The sequence below is a fragment of the Ambystoma mexicanum genome, chromosome 12, assembly GCF_040938575.1.
Source record: "Ambystoma mexicanum isolate Mex_15411 chromosome 12, UKY_AmexF1_1, whole genome shotgun sequence".
Classification (NCBI taxonomy): Eukaryota; Metazoa; Chordata; class Amphibia; order Caudata; family Ambystomatidae; genus Ambystoma; species Ambystoma mexicanum.
In genome coordinates this window covers 833,333,681-833,357,589 of record NC_090936.1, presented here as the reverse complement: position 1 = coordinate 833,357,589, position 23,909 = coordinate 833,333,681, and the positions used below count along the sequence as shown (strand labels likewise).

The 23,909-nt window shown below is 41.5% G+C and overlaps 1 protein-coding gene across 3 annotated transcripts in view; it reads left to right on the top strand.

The window, feature by feature from the left end:
* The window catches only part of MGAT4C (MGAT4 family member C), a 1,956,087-nt gene that overhangs the window by 924,007 nt on the left and 1,008,171 nt on the right, over positions 1-23,909 (top strand). For all 3 annotated transcript variants that reach the window (XM_069629325.1, XM_069629326.1, XM_069629327.1), the window contains exon 4: positions 15,047-15,087. The gene's annotated coding sequence lies outside the window, so the exon portion shown is untranslated. The remainder of the gene's footprint in view (positions 1-15,046; positions 15,088-23,909) is intronic.

Sequence of the window (23,909 nt, the reverse complement as noted above, 5' to 3'; positions counted from 1 at the left end):
GAGGTCCCCTTGCGGGACACGTTAAGCACGCCTGGGAAAACCAGGCGTGCATACCGGGTCCCGCGAGGGGAAGAGGGAGCAAACAACGGGCCATCTCGTAATGGCCCGTTGTTTACTCCCTCTCCCATTCCCATTCAGCCCTATGGGGGCTGGAATGGGGATGAACCGTGTCCGTGTCCTCGAGTGAGGAATTACCAGGCCATCCGAACTCGGAATGGTCCGGTAAGTCATCATTCCGAGGACACGGACACGGATGCGGTTTTGCCGGCAGCCATGCCGCAAATTGCGGCATGGCTACCGGCATAACTTGTAATGAGGGCCACAGTCTTCAGGAATACAATCACAGTACAATACGAATTCAGTTCCCCCCTAGCAAGCTTATAGAAACAGGGATGATTTTAAACACAGGCAAAGTACTTTAAAGGTGGTATGCAAAGAAGGGAAAAATATGCTAAAATGATTTTAATTCCCTCTAGAGGTTCAGGATGAGTGAGAGATCCTTTAAATCAGTTCAGGCCAGACCTATCAATGATTCAGGGATGGTTACCAGGTTGAAAACGGAATTCCGTAATGGAAGCAAAAGACAAATATATTTTACACGTGGCTGAAATGAAGCAAAATGTCAAATTGTGGCAATTTAGTCGCGTGCGTCGAGCTCAAGTACAGAGAAAGTATAAGGAGCAAGTAGGTTTAAAGCTCGTTAGAAATCTTAGAATATCAGCTTTAAAATAAAAGTTAAATCACGCTTCTATCACAAACGGTTCAAGAGATACAGATGATTTTGTGAAGGTAGTTTTTCAGAAATGAAATTTTAAAGTTTCAAAATGACAGATGACAGTTTTGCAGCTTTGAATCAAAAGAAGGGACACAATTTCTATGATGCAGTTCTCAATAGGTTAACATAGTTTGAATTAGATTATTTTAAACTAAGAGATTGGTTTTGCACAGTTCTGGCTGAGTACTCACACTATATTTTGGACAGGAATGCGACTTCGTCACGGATCGGGTCAGGATTGGCTGTGGTTCTCTCGCCACTGGGTACTGGTTCTGCGCACAGCGATCTGGGTCAGCTCTCAGCACTGCACAGCGATTTGGTCTTTCTGGATCTCTGATCTCTCTGGAGATTGATGGATTTGAAGTCTGGAGTCGCCCGGAAAAGCGTCCCGCAGGAAAGTGGAAAGTGAATGTCCCTGCCTGGCTTCCAGTGGCTCTTTTTATGTCTTTTGAAAATGGGTGTGGATGCTAACTTTCTTTGCCCAACCCACTCATGAATTGATAGGTCAAGGGTTTCTTTTTGACCTGATTTGAGAAGAGAACAGTGGGTCAGAGTGATGAGGTAGGTTTAAGGTCAGAGGATCCTCCCCTTGTCAAATTGCACACAAATCTATTTCTGATCCAAATACCCATTTATCTATGTACCATTTTCCTAATATTATATGTCCAGTTAACATATTTTCTGTAGCACCAAACCATCCGATCCCTGTCTTTGTAAGATGCCGTGTCCACTTATGACAGAATTATGCCCTTTTCATCCAGAACACAACCTCTAAACTTTTCCAGATGTTACACAAATGTGCACAAGGAATATGGGTATCAGATGATAATGTGTCAGATTTTTAACATACATACATTTGGAGTAACAACCTATTTTCTGCTACTATCCCCAAGAACATACCACAGAGTCCTAACATCTCTTAAAATGTGCACAGAAAAATCACAAGAATAATGATATTAATTATATAATTTTGACAAGTCCGTACTATGAATTATCCATCTTTTTAAAATGATGCTCTGGCCCCAAAGGGGTGTGGTTTTCCAAAGCACATGGTGGAATTTCTGGTTTGTCCACTTCCCCCAACTCAAGTTGCTCACAGATGCAGTGTCCCTCCCCATTTCCTTCCAAGAGGAAGCCATTTACGACCCCCCTAATTTAACATTTGCCTGGGCCAAGGAAGGCTCAGTGTTTAGTTTCCTGCAGTCCCCAGGTGCTCCTCCTCTGATTCAATCAGGGAGGTGTCATCTCCTTTTGGTGGGGGCAGCAGAATGCAGCCAGGCCTGGGAAGAGTGGCTGAGCAAGTTTCAACTCCTGTCGGGGGTAGTTGCCAGGCAGAATTCACTCTCTTCAAGCCAGGCTTCAGCCAAATGTCACTTTGGTTCCCAGTTTTCTACATTCAAACCAAACTTGCAATTTTTACACATGCAGCTAGAACACTGATTCTAAGTTATAACTATGACATTTAAACCATTTCAACCTATGTGACACTCAAAAGTAGGTCACTCATTTATTCTAAATATTTCGATTTTAGTGGCTTTAAACCCAAATTCACTTAAGCTGCTGACATCCCCAGCTATTTTCAATACATACATTAGACAATTACTTCCTTCAAGTCATTTCACAATATAGTTTTACATTGTATCCACCTCTTAGTAAGTCTTTCTTTGGCCTGGTTTGGTTCATTTGTTCAGTTTTACACAAGTGTCTGGTGGTTTTAAAATGCCTGCTTTCTGGCAGTGGTGAGCACCAGTATTGTACCTATTTTTGACATTAATAACAACAGATTTTGAACAGCACCATATTCCTTAGCACTGATTTCGCTCATGGCGCTTCTGGCCCCTCACGCTCACACTGGTGGGTGGCAGGTCAGGTGACCGTTTTGGTGTGCGCACAAACTGCACGTTCTCCTGGACTCTGGCGCAAATGTGGGCTTTTCCGCCCTCTTGGATTTCCTAAGTCCACAGCACAAATGTTGTAGCCTATTAACTTGAACGTGAGTCAAGAGACCCAACAAAATTCATATTCCACAGAATATAGAAAATCTAGGTCAGCTAACTAATGGAACAAAAAGAGTAGGTAGAGCTTGATCAGCATGTGACGCTGGTAAACAGCCTCCTCACAAGAGTGTAATCTTTTCATGTTTGTTCATATGTGATGTATGAGAGGCCATGAGCAACACAGTCAAAACATCTAACTGTGCAATGTTCTTGTTATGTTCTGAATCTTGTAGACCACCAAAGCGGTCAGTAAAACTAGCATAGAGCTGCCTAGTGCAGGAAAGTCTACATTAAGTATAATCGTTACAAGTGACTTTGTCATTGGCAGTAATATGTATACCTCTAAGCAATGTTAGTTTGCTTACGCTATACTGTATGATATATATATATTTTCCAAAACAGGGTTAAGATCGGTAGGACCTTTTAAATGCTATCAGTGTTTTATCAGTGAAAGGTGTGGCAAAATGGCATCATCACTATCTTGCCGACATTTAAGTTTCCCAAGCAGCTTAGTATTCCAAAGGGGCCTTGCTCCTCCTTCTGTAAGAAGAACAGAACCTCCAATGGCACATTCAAATAGTAGCGTCAATGCATTCATTAATATGCTCCTCGTGCACATAAAAGAAGCTGAGGCTGCCCAGTAGATGGTCCATACCATATATCGGGGTCAGTGGCAACTTGTGATCTTTTCAAATGGTTGGAGCGTAAAATACGTATATGACTAGCAGCTAACAAGAGTATCAAGCAAAGACCACTATATCTTAGTTGTCTCCCATCCCCTTGAGCTTTTGGAAAACATTGATCCACATTGTGCATCATATAGTGCAATGTTCCAAATAAATGTATTTGGTACAAGGTTTTAGGTTTATAATTAAGCATTGATGAAATATACATACAATGAGATGGCACAGGGAGGTTGGAATTCATGATCATCTAAGCCCTTCTCCATCTGGGATATGAGATAACATTGCATGCATGCAGATAAGCATTCATGTTATCAATCTTAATCTTTTTGCATATAAGAGCTCACGTGTTGCTAAAGAGACACAAGCAGACCATGCAGGGGCAGCCAGCTGCATACTCTCTCTCCCCAACTCTGTCCTGGCTTCTCCATTGAACTCAGGGCCTGACGTCTGCCAGGTTGGGACCCAGCCCCTGGTAGGGACAATGGCATGGCTTCAGGGAGTGATGAATTGCCATCTGGCAATGGTGTGAACCCCCTGGGCTTTTTTGATTTTTATTAAATATTAAAGGGAAATCTGATGATCAGATTCCCCCGTAATAAGCTGCATGCCAAAGCATAGTGTGTACTTGTACCTGCTCCATCATTATCCTGATTCACAGCACCTGCTCCACCAGTGGCACCGAGCTGGTTCAGAGGCCACAGGTGCCCTCTTGACAACTGTAGTGACACCCAAGTCTACATACATTATAATGTGTGAATGGCTCTTCACAATCACAAATTAATATATTGTATTCATTTGAATATCTAGCATAACATTATTTAAGAATTCATATGAAAGGTATTTCAAAGCTAAAATAAGGCAACGTTAGACCAGTATGAGGAAACCACTGCAATCATATCGGGTAAGAATAAGCATGCACAAATATATGTACATCCGACTTTTGTACAAGAGATACCTCCTAATCAAGTGCACCTGTATTTCCTATAATGATTCTATACAAATAATTCGGAAGTGTGAGAAATTAATGTCCTAACTTCAAACCATGTTTTCATTTGAATAAGGATGTTTTCTAGCTAAGGAAATATAAAAAAACATTTTTTTATAAATAGATTTGGTTTTGAAATGAGCACCGAAAAGTATAATCCATTCCGAAACAGGTTTCTGAAACCCCTGGCGCACATCCGGTGGAGTATAGTGCATCATTGTCCAATTTAATCAACCCCTACCCCAATATTCTAAACACTATGGAAAGCGATTAAACGTTGGTACATTAATTGAATAAGATTGCTAAATAGCATGTGGTCTTGATAATCCCTCTGACAGATCTATGAAGACAAGTCCATAGAATTCACAGATTCCCTTAGACCACTTCCTTCTAAAATAATTCAAGGCAATTACATTGTCTACTTTAGCTTCAGAGGGAAATCCCCCCACTGCAGGTTTACATTTGTAAGGGGTTTAATATTTGAATATACAATGGGGCAATGGTACACTTACTTTGCTCAGTTGTTGAATCAGAGGTTGAGCAGGAGTTTGCATCAGGGATGTGTTTTTCTGAACCCTCTAGTGGTGTTTTTCCCTTGTGCCCTGGGTGGAGCACAATAGCACTAGATAACAGGAACTAACAGTGCACTTCCAGATTCCGACCGATGCATCCAGGGAACAAGGTGTATGTACCCAAGCTCTGCCCCTATCTAGCTCTTCTCGATATGCACTGCTGTGCTCAAAGGTGACACAGTACCCTGTCTGCAATTTCGATTAGGTTTCTTTTGCCAATTGTTTGGGTGTCTGTTGGCTGTAAACAGTGATCTCTCTTCTTTTTCCAAAGATTGATAACGTAATATACTCTTTGTTCCTCCCACATCAGACTAATATGATGCAGCAATATTCAACTGGATGCACTTCCTGATTGGCTTGAATTTTAGAAAAGCGTGCACAGAAAGTCACACAATAGTTCAAATTGTCCTCAGGGTCCAAAATAATAGCAGAAGGAGTTCCTAGCTTACATTTGGCTCCTCGCCTTTCTAAGTGAGTTGTTGATTTCTGTTAACATGTTGGTTTTAGAAATAACTTTAGCTATGGATGTGCAATTCTGATAAATAACATATGATTGTTCATCAGAATGTGTCTATTTGAATGCAGCATTGTTTAACCTAATGGCCCAATGTTTGCTGGATTTTTAAATGTGTATTCAATATGTGAAGAAAAATGCATTTTCTAAACAAGTATTTATGTATCTTTAATTGGGAATTTCATAAGAAATCAGAATTTGCATTTTACATTTGCGGAGACAAACTATCTCAAAGTGAATGGCTTATATCATAAAGAAAGGGGCATTAAATATATAATTGTTTTTGCTTTCTAGATTTTTTGAAAGTCCGTTTATGAAATTAATTGTAGAGATCCTAAATCAGGAGGCATCTGGTATTTGTTTTATAACGTATTTTATTGGCATTTGTACATATATATACAAACATTAACAGTTAACAAATATTAACATACTAAACGATTAACCAAAACAGTCTTTGTGATATGGTATAGTGTTTTCGGCAGTCTGTTTGGGCAGGGGGGCAGGCGGCTAACAGTTTGGGTGCTGGGGAGGATCCAGGTCGGGGGGCACCCAATGCTTAGATGGTTCTTAGTTCGGCTGTGTTGGTCTGGAAGCATTCTCAGGGGGATTTATGATCAGCAGTGAAGTGTATGTCACGCAGCAGGGCCTTCCACGAATCAAGAGTGTCGTTCACGTTATCCCCACCTGCGTTGGTTCCATCTTGTCAGGCTCTAGTCTCTGCCTCGGTCCATCTTTACAGCTCTTTGATCCAGCGTTCGTGTCTCGGGCCCTCTAGTGACTACCATGCCATTGTTATGGTTCTTTTTGCGAGGATGCAGGCGATGTCCATCAGTTTGACTACATGCTTATATTTGCTCACCCTCGGGTGGGCTCCTAGTAAACATTCTTTTGGGTTCCACTCGTATCTGATTAAACCAGCATCCGTGCAAGTCTGTTTTACTCTGGACCAACATTTCATCATCTTGGTACAAGTCCAGAACATGTGGGCCAAGTCTGCTTTGTCGTCTGCACAACAGGGACATTTTGATGGTGTCCGTTTGTTGAAGTTGGCCACTCTCTGCAGAGTCATGTACGTCCTATATAAGACGTTCAATTGAATCTGCCTGAATCTGACGTTTCTAGACACCTCTTTGGGGTAAAGTAATATTCTTTCCCACTCTTTGTCCGTCAGTGTAATTTCTAGATCTTCTTCCCACTTTTCCTTCAATGTTGCGATTTTGGGGTTGGGTTTGTCCATCAGCCGACTGTAGAGTTGGGTCACTGGTTTCCAGCCATCTGTGAGGTTGTGCATCTCCTGTAGAAGGGGGTCTGGGGTAGGTTCCTCTGGCCAGATGTTCCATTGTTTCTTGGCAGTCCATTTGAGTCGGTGGTACCATAGGAACTGACCGCTTGTGAGTCCTTCATTTGCTTGCAGTGATTCGAATTCTCTGAATGTGCCTTCTTCGAACATGTCTCCCCATGTATAGATTCCGGCTCTTTCCCAGCTTCTGGCTACTGTGAGATCTGTCTGGGTCCTGCATGTGTCTGCCAGGATGGGGGCGTTGGGGGAGTAGGGGTGTTTCAATTGCCGGATGAAGCAGGTTCTGGACCATATTTGCCTGCCCAGTGTTACGATCATGGGGACATCTGTGTCAGTTCCAGAGGGTTCCAGAGAGTCTCTTTGGGGAACAGCCTGGAGGGTGTTTGTCACAGTAGCCCTGATTCAGTGGTCGATTCGTCTAAGAGCCACCTCGTCACGTGGCTGAGCTGTGCTGCTAAATAGTACATTTGAAGGTCAGGGAGCTGTATCCCACCTTCTTTGTAAGGCAGCGTAAGTGTAGTTAAAGATAGTTTATGTCTAGAAGGTCCCCATATGAAGTCCCTGATTAGTGTTTCCAGCTTCTTAAAGAAGGGTGGTCTGATATAGTGGCAAAGGTTCACAAAATAGTACAAGAATCGAGGGAGGACTATCATTTTGACAATTGCAGCTCTGCCCATCATTGCAAGTGGTAGTTTTGACCAAAATTTCATGGATTTGCGGAGGCCTTTTATTACTGCTGCAGTATTGTGTTCATGTGTGAGCTCCGGGCTGTGTTTCACGCTGACTCCTAGGTATCGGAACGTCTCCGGTTGCCATTTTATCCCAACATCTGGCAAATCAGATTCCATCAAGCCCCTGAGTCTGGCCAGTGGAAACGCACAGGATTTTAGCCTGCTGAATTTAATCCCAGAGTATTGTGCGTAGTTGTCGATGACGTCCAATGTGACTTGTGCGTTGAGCTGAGGGTCCTTCAGGTACAGGAGTACATCGTCTGCATAGAGTGATATTATGGAGTGATCATTGTAATGCCTGATGCCTGTATCGAAGAACTGTTTCCTAAAATAAATGGCTATCGGCTCTAGGACTAAGATGTATAACATCGGTGATAGCGGGCATCGCTGCCTGGTGCCCCGCTGTATCTCCCAGGATTTCTACATCGTCCCACCGGTTCTCACTCTTGCTACGGGCGAGTTGTACAGCACCCCGACCCATCTCACAAAGCCCTCACCACATCCAAACTCCCTCAGCACCTCTATCAGCCACTCCCAGAATATGGAGTCGAAGGCCTTTATGGCATCGAGCGAGAGCACTGCCAGGTCTTCATCTCTTGAGTAGGTCTCTGCCATAATGTGTTGCAGCCTCCTCAGGTTGGCTGTGGTGTTGCGTCCCGGGATGAAGCCTTTTTGGTCTTCATGGATCAGGGTTCCCACCACCTTCACCAGTCTCTTGGCCAGAATGGTGGTCAGGATCTTACTATCGTAGTTTAACATCGCTAGTGGGCGATATGAGTTGCAGTCGGTGTGGGGTTTATTCGGTTTAAGCATAGGGATTATTATCGTTTCCTTCATGGAGTTGGGTAGGATCCCTTTTTCATATGCCTCCATATATACCTTGTGTAGGATCGGGGTGAGGGTTGCTTCATATGCTTTATAGAATTCGGACGGGAGGCCGTCGCTCCCGGGGGCCTTGCTTGTGGCTAGCGATCTAATTGCTTCCGTCACATCTTCTGTAGTAGGAGGCATCTGGTATACGCTACGTGATGAATGTAGTGACCTCATCACTGCCTCCCCGGGTAAACTCTCTCACTATGTGGCCAGGGAATGGCAGCTGCTACCTGATCATGATCCGGGGGGGCTGTCTGATGGAGGACCACAAAGGGGGAGACAACCCTCGTGGGAGGGAGGTTGACTCACTAGATGGAACATGGTATCCCCCTTTCATCTCAGAGTATGACACCAAACCATCAATTTCCCAATCCTGTATAGCATACTGTAATATAAAATTACATCACTTGTGCTGAAAGGCAGAGAGGAAGATTGGATTACAGACCAGGAATCTGAATACCTAACGAGAGAGGATTCCATCATGCCTGCAATATATATATCCTTCCTAAAATACACAAAGATCCTGTAAATTCACCTGAAAGGCCTTTTGTGTCAGCATAGGTTCCATTTTTTAACCTTTCTCCAATGTTTTTTTTTTTCTCAAACCTTTTGTTTCTCAGACCACGACCTTATTTGGACTGCTCCTACATAATTTATGCCTTTGACTATGTAACACAACTCTTAATGACCCTTGACAACGGGAGTTTGTATACAAACATACCTCAGGGAGAAGCTTTAAACATTATTGAGTATGTGTTAGATCCGAGGGAGGAACCCGTGAGAACACCTGCCGCGTTTCTGATGGAGCTCACTGAAATAGCACTTACCGGGAACTTTTTCATTTTCAAGAATGATCTGTTTCTTTAAATCAAAGGAACTAGTATGGGTCCATATTTGCCCCCAGTATAGCTAATCTGCACATGGATTCATTTGAATGTAGCTATGCCAACAATCTATGCAACCAACTCAAGTCAAACCTATTGTTATGGAAAAGGTGCACAGATGATGTTATTATGATATGGAAGGGCTCCATAACAGAACTACATATATTTGAACAATGGTTGAATACCTGCACAACACACATTTTCTTTTCTTCACAACACGATAACAATAGTATCTCTTTTCTTGATCTTATCATCTGGAATGACAATACTCATTTAAAATTGAGAACATGCAACAAGTATACTGACAGAAACACATTGTTAGATTGGGGTAGTTTTCATTCCTTCAATTTGAGACTATCCCTATCCTAAGGATAGTTTTTAAGCCACAGATGTAACTGTACAGACAATACTGTCTATTCCAGAGAGGCTGACAAACTGCAGGTCAAATTGTTTGATAGAGGCATGCACCCAAGAGAGCTAACAGTTCTCTGAGAGACAGACTTTTATCAAATAAGCAAAGAAGAGCACAGACTGACAATCACATGTGCAACCACATTTTGTGCCCACAATAACCTTCACAGACAAGCAGTCAGAATAGGTTGGCCAATTATAAAAGGCAGCATAGGCAGCAAATCCTGAAAGAAGAAGCAACCTCAGTCGGATATATGTGAAAATGTCAAAAGGAAAAGTCAGTGGGAGGAAAAACCTAAGTTTACTCAACCGCATTTCCCTTTTGGAATTTTCATGTTTCTGATATTATCCCCTTAAACCCCACCCAGGCTTAACTTTTGGCGGAACGCATCGTTGTGTGATGTGGACTCCCATGTCTCCCTGCAACGCAAGTTCCTTCCACTAACCTGGACAGGAACCGGTACCGCAGGGTCCTTTTTTTCTCTAAAATGTATTGTTTAGAAATCCGGGCTCCCCATCCAGCAACCCTCAATGCCATTATAGCAAACAAAGGTTTGGCGGACATCCCCGCTCTCCTTGTTCGTTATAATGCTATATGTTTTTTGCCGAACATTTTCTACGGATTCCATCTCAGTCAGAAATTGATCAAAACCGATGCAGAACCATCACTACCATTTGATTACAAGCAGAATTGTGTTGTTAAAACAAAGGCGCCCCAATCATTTAAATACAGCGCACCGGTTCACGCTTGATGTAATACATGGAATTCTGTGTCTTTCCGATTAGTGAGCTGCCATGGTTACAAACTGCAATGTTCACGACCATTGGTGAACGTCAATATATGGCGTCTCGAAGCCCATCCTTGCAGACACAGCAGTTCTTTAACACATGTATGAGTGCCTAACTCTCCCAGTACTCCGTAAATTAGAGTATTTACATACTGCATCGCGAGATAACAGTGGTTGTATCTTTTCTGTTGAGCGCCAAAACATGATACTCTCCATGTGCTTACATTGGTCGGCATTTATTTCACAGTAGCATGCTGGCTATTGCTGACATTTGCAGCATGCAACAACCTTCGGTGCCAGTTCAACAGTAGATGTTCCGTACCCAATAATTAGAGGTAATATTTGCCTCCCTTTTTTTGAATTATTTACAGGTGATGGATTAGTTTCATGATGGAAAGTGCAATTTTGCCTACATTAATGTTCAATACGTTTATTACAGACATGATTTATCAGTGTATCTTATCCATGTGGCCTTAGAAATAGTGCTGTGACTCTTGAGTGTTGTCAATGTTTGGGTTGCCACTTCCTAAAAATGGTGTTAACCTCGGACACACCACATACATATATTCTCTTTCATGTTTGGACTTGAGGCCCCTTGGTGGGCACTAGGCGCTCATTATTGGGTTTTCCCACATGTTTTGCATTTCGCAATGTTGGGCACGCCTGTGCAGCCCCCTGCCTGTCATATGGCCCTTATCTTATTTTAGACACTGGCGAATTCCACCTTTTTCTCTCCTCTGTGTCACTTTTGTGGCAGATGTGGTCACCAAGTACACTTTGGGTACAGAACATTTGTTTTCTCTCTCCTCGGAATTGATGTTTGGTTGAATATACGTACACTTAGTTCTGATTATTTGATCTACACAAATTTGATTTATTCTCACACAATAGGGATTCCATTTATTTTATTTGTAGGAATCCAAAATAATATTACATTGCCCTGATGAAGACGTGGTTCGGCTCATTTTACACATATAAGTTGTTCGCAAAACCTCAATGAATACACTTAACAGATCTTGAGCACCACCCTATGGACATCAAAACATGTGATGGCTCCCTCAATGATGTTCAGGCTTCTCCATCGGTGTTCACAATGGATTTTTTCAATTATTATGAATTATGATTTATTTGTGATAAGTATTCATAAACATACGCAGGATTAGTTATGAGTGATTGAATAAATGAATAAATCATAGAGCAGGTTCTGTTTCATGTTGCATTGTATTGTCTCGACACTCAGCTATGCAACTGTGTTAGTATTCTTACAAATGAGTGTATATTCATGTATTATGTACATTGAAGTATAATGTTGAATAATGATTTGATCTGAACAGAAAATTATGTTAATCACCTACCTACTCATTTATGATTCAGAGTTTCAATTGTTGGTATCATAGACGATAATGTTGGCATCTGCCTTCAGGTTTGAATTTAGAACACAGTTTCTTGTAAATTAGCAGCGAGTTACTGTCTCGGTCGATCCATTAATGTTTTGTATACTGTAATATAAAACCTGAACATCTAGTCTGGACTGAGAACAAGGCTCTTTCATACTCTTGTAGTAGAATGACTGATATGAAGAAGAACACTACAGCAATGCAGAGCACTGAAGTGGAGAAGCTAGAGATGTGCTCTAGTTGTTGGAAGGATCCAATAGGTGCCAGGACATTTAAAACATCAAGCATCAAAAAACATGGAGAAACACCACTCCCGACACGGGTCAGGAAACTGAGAAGAAGCAAGTTGCAGCAGGGATCAAGGAAGCTTTTGGAGGTGCCGTCACACGAGGCTTGGAAGCCTGAAGTTCTCCGCGTGGAGGCCAAGACCAGAGGAAGCTGTGGAACGAAGGACAAGGCATTGAAGGTACTGGGGTGCCGACGAAACACCTGCAACAGAAGGAAGTGAGGGGCTGGGAGAATTTCAGACTGTGGAGACCATTAAAGGAAAGTTACATGAACTGGGTGAAACCAAGCAGGACAGCTGGGACAACAAGGTAATTGTTGAATGATGCGTGGGAATGGGCCGAGGACACACTGGCTTTAGCAAAGAAAATATAAAACTGTGAAACTGTTACATATTGAGAAAGTCCTGGCAGGGGAGTATACCAGACATACTGATTGGGATTCTAGAACCCACACCCACATACACGTGAGCAAGTTGAGAAAGTACTGGTAGGAGAGTACACCAGGAAATCTGATTGCGAGTCTGGGGCACGCACTGTATTGTGTTAAAGCAGGTTTTTGGAAGCGAAGAAGGAGAGTGTACCAGACGGACAGAGGAGGGTCTGGAAGTCACCCCCATGCTTGCCAAGAGTCTGCATATAAACTGAGGAGATCAAGAGGAGGGAGTCATCCTCTTCAATTTGTGAAACCCACGGGAAGGGAGTCATTCCACCTGGAGTTGGATCTTGAACATTGTGACCAGGAGAAGGGCTGCATATAAACTGAGGAGATCAAGAGGAGGGAGTCAGCTTCTTGAGTGTGTGAAATCCGGGGGATGGGAGGCATTCCCCCTGAATTGAAACTTGAACATTGTGACTAGGGCAAGGGAGTAATTCCCCTAGTGATTGAAAACTAAGTTTTGCCAGGAAAGAAAGACAAAGTCTTGGTACTGTGAATATTGTGGCCAGGGAAAGGGAGGCATTCCCCATGGCATAAAAAATTGTGTTTTGGCAAGAGATGAAAGGCAGACTCTCAGTACTGTTAACATTGCAACCAGGGGAAGGGAGACATTCCTTCTGGTACAATTGGAGAACTCTGAGAAACCAAGACAAGCAAAATAACTTCTTGGGATTGTGAATTGTGAAACTGAGAAAGAGATCAAGGGAAGAACCATACCCTTTGAAACTTTGAACTGTAAAGAGCCTGTGAAACTCAGGGGATGGGAATCATGCCCTGGGATTTGTGGAATGTTGGTTGTTTATTTCTCTTTGCACCTTTTGGAACTTTATGTTGGAACTTTGCAAAAGAGCTGCAGACGATCAGCTGAAAGAATATTTCTCTTTATCTTGAGTTTAGCATGCAAGGGCCAGGTTAGGATTTGAACACAGGATGGAGAATTTTACTTTGGACATTCTGACACAGACATCCTTTAGTTTTGTTGAGGCATGGAAACCCGTTCTAGAGTCAGGGTGAGATAGGACTTTCTCCAACCCTCTTTTTACTTTAACAAAAGTCTTTGCCAACCACCACAATGACATTGTGTTTGAGTCTTACTACTTTTTCCTTACAGCAACATATGCTTCATTCTAGCATCAGGATGTCCCTCTTAGTCCTGTGATTCAGTAAAGCTCTGAAGACCCTGCTCTTCAAGGAACACTTCACAAGCAAATGAGGACCAGAGACCGAAAAGCGTCCCCTCCCCCTTGTTCCACTGCCTTTATTGTTCAGCGCTCCATTCCTTTCGAACTAGGTTTGCTCTATTTAATTACCTTAATAACACAAAACGTTCAACTGAGGTTACTCATTTCCAATTTAAATTAATAATATAGCAAATGCCTTCCTCTGTTAACAGTTTTCAACCTTGCTCACTTAAAAACATCTAGTTTATTTTTGTCACTCTCAGCAAAAATTATTTTAATATTTAAAGCCTTTAAGCGATGAAATGTAAATGCAACATGCAAGAATCTATGGTATAATGATTGTGCGTTGTGCCTGGAATTCGAAGGCCACCAGCTTTACTCTGTGTTTTCAGAGTGTGAGGAATCATTGTTCAGATATATCCCAACAGGGGGGCAATCACACAATGCACTCCCTACCTCCCTGTTGAGCTGCCTGTAAATGTGACTTGGAACTGATGGCAAATGTAAGGTGATGGTTTGCTTTTGCAAAGACATATATTATGTCTAGGGCCACTCCATCTGGATGTGTGCAAATTAACGCCTGAACACTTGCTTTACTTGGGAGGCTGAGGTGCCCTTAATGATGGTGCAGTCCCTGGTGCCATTCCCTTGGAGAATCACAGCCCAATTAAAGCTGAAAGATAGCCATCCACAACATCATAAAGTGGTGGGTAAGATTGACATGTTCTAAGTGCATCTGAGCTCAGTAGCTGTGGTGCACGCTGGTACAGTGATGCACCTGAACACATGGCTGGGACTTATAGTGTGTGATATGGTGCACATGGGAACTATGTGTCAAATGTGAAACTATGTGGTCTGCACTCTGCGCAGAATCCCACCTGAAAATATCTTTATTACGCACCCTTGATCACCTTAACACTGCAATGCACTCTCTGAAGTACTCACTTTAATTATGTAATTGTTGGTCACATTAACGAAATTATTGACTGTTTTCCAGGTTTATATTTGTTTTATATGTTAGATCTTTAATAAGGAGCTCTTAAACTCCCTCATCAGAACATATTAACAATTAGTAATGAATTACTCCATGAATTTGTTTTAATTGATACAGCACTGTGTGTTTAACTGGCATATCATTATAGCTTCTCTGCTTTCGTTATAATTATCTGCATGTAAGTAATCCTACTGAAGCAGTGTGAACTGAATATGGTTTGTTCCTTTCTCTTCAGGTAACATCAATGGTTTTTTAATTGCAGATTTCTTCATTGGGGTAAGTTATTGTCAGTTACAATATTGTGCATGCAAACGTCTAGTCAACTGAAGTGGTTTAAGTGTCATGATTTTGTAAGCATAAAAGGTGTAAATGGTTAAACTTCCCAAACGCTCAGACAAACAAAGGTTTTTTTTTATTTTATTCGGTATATATGAAGTATGAACGTAAGAATCAGATAAAATGACTGAAGAGTTGTATCGAAAATGGACAAAGCAAGACTATGTTTATTTACATGTTGCAAACAGTATAAACTGATAGCATCCTATTAGCCCACCACCCAAACTAATAACCCAACCTGCCTCCAGTTTGCCTTTCCTTATATCCCCTCACAGTCTTGTGTCTTGTGTCCTTATATTGGTTCTACATCTGTTTGTAAACAATTGTAGTCCATCTTTCATTTCCGACTATCCGCCTGGGACGGGGTGGCTCTTCATTTCCGGGTCAGTGGCTCTATTCGGACAATATCCGGTGTCGTACTCCTCAGGTGTGGGGTGTAGTGTCGATGGCCCCTGGCGCACATCCGGTGGAGTATAGTGCATCATTGTCCAATTCATATTTAGGCCAGTATAATCCAACATGAAAGGAGGAAGAAGAAAGTGGAAATGGTGGAAAAATCTTGGGGGGAAGTTTATACAGATGTTGCCACACTTACAGATCGACCCTGGATAAAGGGGAGACCTGTTACCTGGAATGAGTTAGTCCACCCCATGGCCAGCCACCAACAGTTCTCTCTCTGCTCTCAAGAAGGCTAATACAAAGCACCAGCCAAAGGAGATCTGGCTACTGTATGGCAGGCATACCCAGTGACTGGTCCTGAGTCATGCCCTGCTACTTGGAGCAGACAAAAGGCACATTGCAAAATGTCAAAAAATACAAAATAGGGCTGTGAGAATCATCAAAGGAAAAAGGCAAACAGAACACATCAGTGAAGAATGAAGAAATCTACACTGGCTTGCTATCAAAGATAGAATTCAGTTCAAAGCCCTGACGCTACCCCATAGGTGTGTTCCTGAGAAATCCCCAGCATACCTCAAGAAGAAACTGGTTATCTATGTACCGAGATGGGCACTCCGGTCTGAAGCTCAGGGCAACCTCATAACAACCAGTTTCAGAAAAACCAACGTACTCGGAAAAGACTTTCTCCCCAAAGCTGCCACCTTATGGAATAACCTCCCACCACAAATAAGACTAGAGCTCTCATACAGAACCTATCGAAAGAAACTCAAGACCCACTTGTTTAGATAACTCTCTTAATCTAATCCAAAGCCCGTCTGAAAATCTATAGACTAATGTTGTCCTGTAACCTGTGTGTCTAATGTGATTCTGCGTGTACATGTGATGCCCTGATGCCTGCAGGCTCCGGCGCAGTATAAATAAATAAATAAAATAAATGCCGAAGCAGGACTAGAGGCCAAGTACTTCTTTTGAAGTAGGTAACTTTATGATTTGGACACTTGTCTTCAAATGTGTTGGACACACAGAGGTAGCCCCAATGTATGTTGGCACACTCCTGACACATTTTGCTTTGGAAATATCCCTATTGTTTGTAGACCTTTCCATAGAATATATCAGTGTTTTGCTAAAAACCACTTCCCTTGACCATTACCTAATAAATCCAATCTGTGAGAATGATTTGTGTTTTGATGTCACGTGTCATTGCTCGCCATTACCACAGTTCCTTTTTCCGAATGGGCCTTTTTCTGAGGCTCTGCACCTGTGTGTGTAGATTGAGCAAGAGATTGGGATTTTGTAGCTTCCCCGAATGCACCTAGGGTTGCTTTGGGCTCAGAAGGTGGGACCAAATTATATCTGACTGCCCCCCATTTTGGATTTTCAATTTGCTGTTCTGACCTTCCCTTAGGCTGCCAGCCCTGGGTGAACAATGTTGTGTTGTGTGTGCACGTGAATCACTACCTAGAAACATGCTATATTGTGTACTTGACTAGTAGCATGGTGTGCACAGAGAGCATGATAATTTCTTTCTCCAACATTAGATTCCATTTCCATTTCTGGGATGCATTGATGTTGTATTGCTGCTTCCTGTGTCATTTGCTATGTGGTTTTGAAACTCTAGGTACGAAATAGTGTATTCATTGGGCCATTTCATTCTTGCAGATCCTGCAAACTGTCAAAGAAAAATCCTCTGCTCTGGGTGATCTGGCAATAGTAGCACCATACTCCCTAATGTTAGTCAATCACACAGAAAGGTTCTTCCTGAAAGGGAAACACTTCCTTTGCAGTAATTGAGATTTAGGCCTGGCTTTGGCAAGCTTCATTCTCTCTGTTAAAAAGTAAGAGCGTTCCCACTGGTCTGCAGACTATGACAAGAGCCTATATTAGAATATAACAATATGATACGATAGGATATTTATAAGGCGCTTAATATTCAGAGGTTTCTAAGTACGGACCCGGGGATCGAACCTGTGTTGCTCCGTGTCATCTTGCTTCCCAGGTGAGCACGTTGCCGCTGAGCTATCCTCCTGAGTGCTCTAGTGCTGGTTTGTCCTGATCTGCCAGTGAGGTGGGGCGCAACTGGACCTTCATGAGTGACCTGTGAGAGGCAATGTGACTGTGCGTTGCCATATGCTGTAGACTAGAAAAAGTGACTGGGTGATTCTCCCCTTCCTCGTCCAGAGCCAATATACACTTAGTCAGGGTGGCACTCTGCCCCCTGAGTCACTGCCCTTGTGATTTCCAGGCCCAGACAGGGAAATAAATCACAAAGCATAAAGGCCTGTGAATATAAAATAAAATCTGTGCCCTTGAATTTTTCGGAGTGGCCAAACATACTTATTCAAATTCTAACTTTTCACCTATCCAACAATGTCTTTCTGTTTGAGAGCATCTACCATGTTCTAAGACGTAGAACAGCTGAGGGCATGACCTTCACACCTTAGGCAGGAGGATGGTATTTGGATAAAAACGGAATACTATGCCATGTAGACGATAGTGTTTGGCCACATAGATGATTTATTAATCATCTGAATGAGATATGAAATGTTATGTGTGGACTTTGTAGCTATGAGAAATAACCATGAAATTCACTTCCAATTCACTGAGGAGAACAGTGTGAAGACATTCAACTACCTGGCCACCTGTGTTAATTTCAAGAACAATACATTTCACAATGAAATAATTTAAAATCCAACTAGCGGAAATTATGTTCTTCAAGCCAGCAATGGTGACCCAAAAAGCCTAATGAGAAATATTCAGTATGGTGGTTTAATACTACCAAACATAATTGCTCGGAAGCAGGCTCAGACTGGCCGTTAGGGCAATATAAGCCTGAACGAAAAATGCAAAATGCAACAATGGGCCTGTTTTTGGGGTCAAAGTGGGTCACTTTGATGAGTTACTTCACTAGGCGGTTAGTAGTTTTTAACATTGTTCCTGAATACATATTTTTAAAATTGCACTATGTGCATCACATTTTATCAAAAATCTGCCCCTTGTTTGCTATTCAAACAGTCTGTCACAAAAGGAACGAATTGCCATTTGCAAATGTGGACCCCTTTTACATTGGTGCCCGAGACAATTGTATGCCCAATTCCGACTCTGCTCAGAAGTAACTAACTTCATGGAAGAAGCGAAAAAGTTGCCATCTGTTTCAAGAATAAGAGATATTCCCAAACAGCATTGAAATGGTCTTTCTTACATCAGAAGAAAGACACAGAGAAGAACTCCTTGAAATAAACAGATAAACAAATGATTGATTGAATCAGCACAGAAACAAATAGCAATCCATGAAGGATCTCCATGTTCAGGGACAAATGTCAGGAAGTAGCAGATACTGAATCACTTGACTTTTCTAAATGTGGACAACGAGATGAATCCAGACATCAATATTGAAAGAGGAACATTCGAAAATCACCATAATTTAAAAAATACGGTAGTTCAGAGCTTTCTAAATCTTTCTTAAAGATCACACAACTACTCAGTATCTTTCAATAAAAAAGCTATTTGTTTTTTAATTCCTCAAAGCTCAAAACAGGACCAAATGCAATGAATGTCCCAGAATATACAAACCCTGTAATGAAAAGGAGACTATCATAAAGCGTAATCAGCGATAGCACACATATTTTAGGCATCCTAATCTGCAACCTTGTGAGGTGAGGGTGTTGGAAAGCAATACACCACATGCCCAATGGACGTGCATAAAACCTAGGCTTCTCTTTCTTTGGAGCAACTCGCAATGACATACATGCCAGCAGTGAAGACAGAATTAAACTCTTGAGACATACCGGAGGCACAATGGTTTTTGATCTCAACACCAAGTTCCCGGGGGCAGACAACAGATACGAGGAACTTTACATTTCAGTTTAACTATGGACAGTATTATTTACTCAGAGCCCAAAGTCTATAATCTTTTTTATAATATATGTGTTGATCATTTCTTAAACTAGGAAAACTACCATGAATGCTCATTACCTTCATATATGAATTGACCACTATGGTACCACTTAAACAGATTGTTAATTCCACCCTGTTTCTACAGAGTAGGGTGGACTACCTCGTATTGATATAAATGGGTCTTGGGGCGATTGTGGTTTATTTGTGGGGGACTTAGCCCAGTGCTAACATGTATTCTCTAAAAGATTGTCTTTGCATACACAAATCCTTATGATCCAATACACTACAGTACTCTGGACTCACTGTATAGTGAACACGACTGAGAAAAAATAAGTAACCTTTATTATGTGCAGAACATTGATAACCCCAAGTTTTATATGCACAAACTACTTAATCTGCACCCTTCACCCTTGTTTTGTGTTCACCTCTGGCGTGAATGGTGAAAAAACTCTGACGTGTCTGTCCACTTACTTGTGTGCACTATTTTTGTGATGTTTGCTTGAGGTTCGTCCATGTTGAAACGAGCTTCCACGCCATATGAAATATTATCAGTGTGTAGGCCGTTACGAAAAGAGAGAATTTTAATTAGAGCTGACAAACCTTGGCTTTGTCATACAATGACACAAGTATGTGTTCACTGTCTGTATAATCTGGTTTTCATCGGCGTGTGCCATTGTGAATTAATCTATCATCAGCAGAGGATGAAAAGAAAGGTTATGCTGGCAATTGTGCATATATATGCTGTTTTTTCTCTTTTTTTATTAGTGTGCTTTGGTTCCAAGAACCTTTCACATACACTAATAACATATTTAACATTATTCATACAAATAACATTAAAAACGAAAATAAAACATTAATACAGTCATTTTTCAGCCAATATTACACATGAACATTAAAATCTGAGTGTTCAAATTCTTGAAAATCAGATACCATTTCATAACCATTTTTAAAATGTGATTACATTTCTATTACCACATACTCTAATAATTGCAAAGTAATTAGTTCAAAGCCAAACCAGAATTACCATATTTGTTAATAATCCAATTCCAGTAAACTTTGCACATGCCACCACCATAAAAAAAGCTACAAAGCTCTCTTAGGTGCGTTCAACTGATAGTGTAGCCCCCATCGGGCATAATTTGAGAAAGACAGCATCCAAATATTTCAATACTGCTAGAATCAGCGAAGTCTGGTTCCCCATCATTTATTTGTTCCACCGTTCCTCACCGTTCCTTACCCTATACTCTTTAGAAAAATTATCAAAGTGCAATTCTTGAAGCACAGTTAATCCACTACATTCCACTGTCACATGCTTCCAAGTTTATATTTGGTTACGCACCTTCGAGAAGTGGCAATTTAAAAAATCAGGAGGAACCCCATTATGTGCACCAATAATGTCATTGGTCAAGCCCGAATGTAGTGAAAACCCTAAAACTGGGGTCCTTAGCCCCACATTTGGGAATTTACAAAGGTAGGCTGAGATTGTATTCCATGGTTTCACATCGCAAACCACCTGGTGATATAACTTTAAACTAGTGTACTCCTCAGTGGTGCTGATCCTGTCATAATTCCATAACTTGATTTTCACTCTGTGGGTTCCGTATGAGATCACATTAATGTTTGCCAGGAGGTTTATACACCTCGTGAACCATGTCTTTATATTCCTTGTGATTTCATAATTAATCTGCTGATACAAGGGCCGTAGTTTCGCCAGCAGGATCCTCCTGCAAAGGGACAGGAGCCCTAGCTGCTTTTAATGTGTTTCACTGTTGACGAGGCGCCAGTACTAGTGAAACATGACCCAGCACTGTGCTCTGCCACTTCTGCCGTGAATAACATAGTTGTACCTTCATCGAAGTGCTGTTTTCCACTTGCATGTGAGGAATGTGTGCAGACTTGGAACGTGGCCACTTTGGGTTTCAAATATATATATATATATATATTGAAAAGGAATGCAATTGTTTGTCTGCATGTACTGCTCCATAGTATTTCAGTAAGATGTTAAAACTACTTATTTGCAATTTTAATATGTTTCTACCGATCATGATGTCCTGCGGGATCAGCACTCCTCTCCTTTGAATGCATTAGTCACTCATGAATAATGACATTAAAAGCTTGCCGTTGCCTTAGAAAAATGAGCCTTTTATTATAATAGGCTAACCACCATTAATAAGTTCTGTACTCAGCACTTTCCGAGCTTGCTTTCATAAAAGGACAAGCTGTAAGTAGAGTACACGACAAAAGATGTCCTGCAGTGGGAACTATGATCACTGTCAGAAAGCTTGAGACTTTGAATGAAGTTGAGCAAACGCCGATTCATCCCTGTCAGATAATCATTAGCTTACAGTGTTTATCTAGTGAACCTCACGTGTGTCAAAATGTAAGTAGCTCACTTTTTTTTGCTTCTGTGCTTAGGTGAATTTTGTCTGACAGCTCGGATCTCATTTTCTAACAAATACCCTTGAAAGAAAAAGACCAAAGCAATCATTTGCACACGTTGTATGGGGATTTTTGTCATGGTATTTGTACCTTATCTAATGCATTTAAGCTATGAGTAATGTTTCAGAAGCTGCAGCAGCTTTGCATCACTTTTGCTTATCGCAACATTAGAAAATTTAGATTTTCTTTGATTTCAATCCAGGGCAGAAAGGAACATCATTGCAATACAACTAATACTAAATTAACGCTGTTCCTGCAATATAATTAATATTAGGTAGCCACTGTTGTTAAATAAAAACGTTTACATCAGGTTAGGAGTTGAACAAATCAGCTTACGGTATGTGGGATGCAATGTACCTTTTATTTTATTTTTTAGAGATTCGGTTTAGCTCACTTATCACAATGACGCAAAAGAGCAACTAAATAAGAAGAACAGTGATCAGACAGCCTTGGAGAAGAGACAGATCTTCTGGTTGCATGGAAACTGGTAGAGGTCAGTTATGCCTTGAAGATAATGGGGAAGAAGTTCCAAAGATGAGCGAATAGGACAGTAAATCATATGTCTGTAACGCAGTTGGGTTCGTAGATGCAATCTGGAAACCTCTTGTTGGATGAGCGTGAAAGTTTTCTTATGAACAAGGCGCCACGATTTGAATGTATATATTTCTCTGGGACAAGGAGCTAGTTAAGTTACTGGAGGGTAGCTTATATAATATTGGCAGTTGATGTTGGAGAGTAATCTTGCCCCTAAATTCTGAATAATTTGCACTTTGTTTATTACAATATGGAGCAGCAATGTTCTAGTTTTGCAGTAATGAGTGCTGACATTTCTGAGCAAAGATTTTTAAATGGGAGAGACATGTTTATGTGTAGTGCAATTTCAGAGTGAAGTAACTAGAAAGAAGCATGGAGTTGATATGTACCTCGAACAAGAGAGACGGGTCTAGGTTAATTCTGTTGGAGATTTAGGTGGTGTGAATTTTCAGATGGTGCAAATTTCAATAGGTCAGGAATCATAACTTTGAGGGTTTGTGGGAGACACTTGTGTGAGCTAGCACTGAGAATTCATACAAATCACAGTGTTGGTGTAACTTGGGATTTACCCTGTCAGGGCAGTGCACATTTTCAAAGAGTGTAGGGATTAATTACTGACTTGTAACATGACTAATTACTAATATTAACCCGTAAGCCAATAATACAATTAGTGTTTAGAATGGGACAGCTGAGTCCATAGCATGTTGTGCAAATCAGTTGTACAAACTTAGGTTTCAAACGGGAATGTAAATGGGATGGCAGATGCAGAACCTCAAATGATGCTTTGAAAATAAATGCAGGAATTAAAGCCACTCTTGCAATGTGGAATGTGCAAAATCATGTTGCACAAAGTAGGCCTATTGTCTGGGTTCTAGCGCAGGAATAAATGTAACTCATTGATTCTGGTGTTCATTGTACAAGAACTCTGCTCAAAGGTGGGGTGGAAAAGAATTCTGACTTCTGGAAGTTTCCTGGAGGTCTGCCTACCCAGACGAGGTGTCTGATTGACATATAACATCGCAGTCAGGGGCAGGCAGTTCTTACACTTTGTGTGGGGCAATATACATGAAGTGGTCAGGTGGAAAAAAGGATTTGAAATGAAGATACAGAGAGAAATGTGGGGGCTTTTTGATTTTGGCTGCCCAAAGAGGGAGAAGGAACATTGCAGAAAGAGCAGGTGAATGGGGCATGATCGGAGGCAGACAGACCAGAGTAAAGAGGTTTTTTCTGCAGAAGAGAAAAGGAGGGAGACAGATGGATAATTTGAAGCTGTGCTGAGACCGAAGGTGCAGCACCTGTCCTTCGCTGGATCTGCAAGTGCAAATCCTCAGGCAAGTGAGGACATTACATCATGTTTGTGTGTGATAGAATATTGTGGGGTGAGTGTTACATGTGGGTATTCAGTTGCGAGTTGGCAAATACATTGAAAGTAGGTGATCAAAATTCCACAGATAATTCTGTATCCGCCTGCCAAACATCTTGTGGGAGGCTTTGTA